Genomic DNA, 6062 nt, shown 5'->3' with positions numbered 1-6062 from the left:
GTATGAAAGAAAATATAATATTTTTGGAAAATCTATTTTTAGTACAATTTAAAATACTCGACCATTTTGTCGAGTACTCGCATCTTTTCAATACTCGGCATTTGTCGATTACTCGAATTTTGAACTCGACTCGAAATTAAAAAACAATACTCGTCCAACACTAGACTATAAACTATAGTTTGTAACTATTAAGTATTATTATTATTATTATTATGTATAAGCTCTATGTTGTATATAATATAAAATTGATATTATACTGTGTTGGCTATATTATCTAAATAATCATATTATTTTAGGTGTAATACTGTGCTGGCTATAAATATTATTATTATTATAAGAAGCTGGTGAATATACCTATTGTTTATTTTTGGACGACGATAAACACTTTTTAAGTTTTTAATCGAATAAAATTAGTTTATTTATATTGTAATATAAATATATTATATATGACAGTGAATTTTTTTAATAGTCGTATCCAATAAGTTTTTAAGTTTTTTAACTTCGATTTTTATATCATAGTGTTTAAAATTAAATTAGAGTAAAGTAAAGCAACGTTTTCAATTAATTTGATTTTTTTCAACGACTTAAAATAGCTGCCGACACAGAACTTTGCAAAGTCAACTAATATTAAGATGTGGCTGCAGCTAGTCGAAGTTATGCTAAAGGTATGGTTGTATAGTTAAATTCTATTTAACTCGAGTTAATATTACTTAACGTAGTTAAAATTAGTTATAAAACGATAGCCGATAAGTATACTTAGGAGTTAGGATTGATTCGATAATCCAGATTTATTGAAAAACCGGCTTTTAGTGAAATAATTTACCGGTGGAAGCTCCACGGGCTCGTTACATTATGTTTAAAATTTGAACGAGATTATTTCTTTCAAAATTAAAATCCTAAGACCGCCTATGGTTATCGTAATAAATATTAGAGCTCATAGGCGTTACTTAGGTATACTCGAGAAACAGTACATTTTGATAATCTCCTTCTTGTGGAGTTCGGTTTTAAAATGCCAATATTAATATTCCTAAATACGTAACATATAAAAATACAAATATAATTTTTTAAAAAAAAGGAAAAAAATTCATAATATACATAATAAACACAGCATAATAATGTAAAAAAATTAATGAATAGTTGGGTAACGAATTCAGTAAATCTAATAAAAATTACTTACTTATATTATGGAGTATGGACTAATGGTAACGTCTCAGCTGGTATATGTTTTATTTTTATTGTTGTGATTTTTCTATAATAACTTATCTTTTAGTAGGTATCGCTAGTTATTAGGTACTTACCTATGTTCTACTCAAAATAATATATTTTCAATCAAAATGTATGTCATACGAACTCATCAGTCAGGCAAGAAAACCACTGCACAACAAAATATAGGTAAAACAGCTTATTGGTGATTAGCTATTATATACAGATTATAATAACATTATATGCATAGAAGGCCGGTTGCAAGTTGGGGGGAGCATACTTTGGGGGCAGAAAAATTATCTCAGATAAAATGAACGAAAAATTAAGTTTTGTTTGTAGAGAAAACATCAGTCTGAAAAATTATGCGCTAAATAATTAACAGTGATATTACTTATATTTTAGTTTAAAGTTGTAATATTATTAATGTTATTTTATGTGAGTGTTACAACAATTGTTAAGTCATTTTTTAAGGACATTATTATAGCGGTTGAAATGCATTTTTTAGATATAGTATTTAGGGAATTTAAATCCGGGCCCTAATTATAATGGTCTTACCTTACCGGTAAGGATCAGAAGTTAATGCAAATGCCAATTGAATATTGTACCTTTCTACTAAAATAACTTTAAAATTAGTATTCGAAAAAAATATTTAGTGGTTAATTTTGTTTGTAAGTATTATGTATCTAGGTATATTTGGAAATTAAACGGACCGGCTACAACACTCATACAATATGTTCTCTTCGTTGTCTAGACTCTAGGAGATAGGTACTTATTACTTACTGACTACTCAACTACTGTAATGTTTATGCTGTGTTTATATTATTATGTTCGTTGATACTATGAAAATTATCGTCAGTATAGTTTTGAATTCTTAGCAATCATTTTTTTTTTTACAAAATTGTATTTATTTTTTATTCATTTTCGTGCTACTTTATAACGACGATCAGCAGTATTAAATGTGGAACAACGATTACAACGGATATCACGAATGTGCTATTTTAAATTATTTTTTTCAGAAGACCTACGAGTTAGGTAATCTCTCATATTAATTAATATTATATATAGTCACATTATTGAGTAAATGAAAAACAATATGTTAGATTATTATCGGAGCGATGGGTGTATTGGTTTTACAAAAATAATTGTTTTTTTAATATATTTTTTAGTTTTTATATCAAAAAAATTATAAATTGAATAATTGTAGACTTAAATTTTTCACAAAATAAAATGTTCAACATGACTCTTGAGCTATTTATAAGTATTTAAAAAATTTGAATTTTAGATTCTGAGCGGAGCGAGGAAGCTATTGTTTTTACAATGGTGTTTATTTTTATTTTTATTTATTTATTATTTTATCCTGTATACAAAATTTCTTCCAGAAGGAGTGTTTCGATTTCAACATATAGTACTTTATCATTTAGAAAATTGGATCAATATGGTACTTTAGAGAGGTCATTTTTCGATTTTCTTAATAGTTATTTAACGCCACGGGAAAAACCACCGGAAAATTACGAAAAAAAGCTAAAAATGGGATTTTAATTTCTAACGATTTGTTTATCACTATAGAAACGAATAAAAAATTATAATATTTTAATATTAATTCAACTTACATGATAAAATAAATAATAACAAAATATAAAATATCCAGACTGACAAACCGTCTCCGCTCAGAATCGTTTTTCTTATACAATGATATTATATCATTGAATTCAAGTCTAATACAACCATTATACAATGACCCACTTGTAATCTACTCAGTCCTGTAAAGAATACTTTTAAAAAGTACTTGAGTAAATACTCAAATACATTTTTTTTTAAGTATTTAAGATACTACTCAAATACTTTAATTGTATAGTATTTCAAATACTACTCAAATATTTTGAAAAAGTATTTGGAATAGTTTTCAAATACTTTTGGTTTTTAAAGTGGGTTTCCAACTATCGTAATATAAAATACATAGGTACTAGGTAGTAGGTTGTCTAATAGTTAGCTAATAGTTTAAAGGGAATATTGTTACTCAATAACTATTTTTAGAAATCTGGTTTTCACAACCCTTCGGGCTTCAGCTAACATAGAAATATAGAATACTAAATAAAACTATTATTCTATTATTGTAGTTGACAATAATATTTTTCCAACCAATTATTTCGAATAAAAATAAAATGTTCGAAATAAAAAACCAAAGTATTCAATACCAAAAAGTATTTAAAATACAATTCAAAATACTTCATGCTGAAAGTATTTAAAAAGTTATTCAATACTTAAAAAAGTATTTGAATACTTTTACTTAAATACTTTACAGGACTGAATCTACTTTACAGCAGAGCGACACCCACTTACCTGTTTTTTTTCTATTGATATATGATAACATTTTATTTGTGAGTAAAAAAAGTTTGAAAATTCAATATCCACAAGGTTCTTATAATTTGTTTATACAACAGATAAAAAATATTGAAAATACGCATAATCATTTTTTTTAGGCACCTAAGTATAAGCTTCTTAAGTTAACATTTTTACGAAATTGAATATTTAAACAAAATAACCATTTTTAATAAGTAGGTATGATGCCACTATTACATAAAACATTATTCGTTGGGACTTTTTGTCAATAAGTATATTATTATTATTATTATTTGTTTTTTTATTTATTTATTTTTGTGTATAAACACAATGGCATATTTTCGATGCATTTACGCCATTTAGATTAGTTTTATGACCATTGCCTACATCATAAACCTATTCATACCATGCTACGGTACGTCGGCATTGACTTGAGTTAGTTTAGTTGATATAACAGCTATATTATGAATTGTATGAAATAATTTTAATAACTATAATTATTTAATATTTGTGATTTTTCTAGAATTAGTAAATCTCTTCAAACCCAGTCTACAAAAATGCAACGAAAAACAAAATATAAACAGATATATTCCCGTGCGCATGAGCATGCCATCGGGCGCGTCCTCAGGTTGCGGATAGGGGAACGCCCTGTAGATATGCAGGGTAGCCGCGAAATAAGCCATACCTTCGGGATGGACGAATAAGCGGTCGCGGACAAGCTCACCACCGGGGAAACGATCGACCCCCGGTGTCCCGGTAGATCACACTGCAGCAGATAGACAGACAGACGACTCGAGATTAGCGTCATCGGTGGAGGCCAAGCCGACCTGAAGACAAAAATGACCTATCCACAAATACGACAGAATTTCGGCTATATATAATATAGTGGGCACGGAACAATATTATATACCCGCGGTAAGGATAAGCAACTACGGTTGGCCGCCGAGAACGTCGTGCAAAGGACTGAACCTCGGTATAATAGTAATCTACTTTTGAATTTAAGTAGATATCGTGTTATCATTAAAATGAAACACACAGACCCGCAGTATTTTATACTTACGCACTTTTTTTCGAAAAAATACGAGTTGCTCGACGGCACTTTGTTCGATATGGTGTTGCAGTAATTAGAATAATATAAAAATAATAGCGTCTCGGTATTAATATACATAATATACAAAACTAAAGTGCATCGATGGGACTGCAACCGAGATGCAGTTATAATGATTATACACGCGTATCTATATCACAGTCTACTTGGCGAATAAGATCACGGAGAAAAGGGGACGTATAATAATAGTATAATGATTTTCCTAAACACGGACCCCGAGGCTTATACGTACATTGCAGGGGCCCGTCCTGGAGTTATATCATAATATATTTGATATATAACTTCATACAAATTCATAATTTGAGTTCCTTCATATACCTACCTAGACTTTTCAACTTTTTTGCAATTTTTTAGTTTTTAGCTAGCATATTATTAGTTATTACGATTTACGCATCATTATTATATTTTAAAACGTATAAGTAATTATTTTTCTACCTACTACTATATATTCTATTTTATAATCTTAATGTTAATCTTTTTTTATATACCTACATATTTTTTTATCTTTTTCTTACCTACTGATAATAATTATCTTAGTTTTTTTATTACTTATTACTTTTACAACTTATTTAAAATAATTAGCCTAAGTATTAATCTAATATTCTGAAAATACCAAAAACAAAAAAATACCAAAATACCAAGAACTTGGAAATACGCCATTGTCGTACCTATCCAAAATCCTGGAAAATAAATTAATCGTAGAAGTATGTAGACCGGTATCTTTACTAAATGCAATGTGCGAAATATTCGAAAGAATCATTGATACTCGGTTGAGATGGTTTCTCGAAAGAATTAATTATTTTTCTGTCCAACAAAACGGTTTTCGCAATGATCGAACTACATAGGACCATCTACAAGACATTCAAAACGACATTTTAAAAACCTTCGAAACCAAAAAAGTTGTAGGGCTATAGTTTCCCTTGATATAGCAAAATTATATAATATTGCAAGTATTCGCATAATAAAAAAATTACATAAACTCATCATCCCTTAAAATGAATCTATCCGCATCCATACAGCCCAGGACAGCAGGAATTTAAACTCCTTATGAAAAATAGTATCATAAACCAATAGCAAAGCATGTGCTCAACCCTCCACATAATGGAGGCTCCTCACCAAACTCAAATATAGGTAAAAAATATACAGTATAATATCCCTCGATATAGCAAAATGATATAACACTACCTGACAACCATAATAGAAAAATTACACAAATGCTTTTTAATAATGGCATAATAATAAAATATTTTCTATCAAACAGAACATTCCAAGTAAAAATTAACGGCTTCCTTTCCTCAGTATTCAATCAATAAAATGATATAAGTCAAGGCTCCAACTTCTCTGTAACGCTTTTTTCTCGTCACCAACAACCACCTATGTGAAGTAATTGTATTCCTCGTAAAATCCTCCA

Source organism: Acyrthosiphon pisum, chromosome A1, assembly GCF_005508785.2.
Source record: "Acyrthosiphon pisum isolate AL4f chromosome A1, pea_aphid_22Mar2018_4r6ur, whole genome shotgun sequence".
NCBI classification, from domain to species: domain Eukaryota; kingdom Metazoa; phylum Arthropoda; class Insecta; order Hemiptera; family Aphididae; genus Acyrthosiphon; species Acyrthosiphon pisum.
This window is presented reverse-complemented; position numbering follows the sequence as displayed.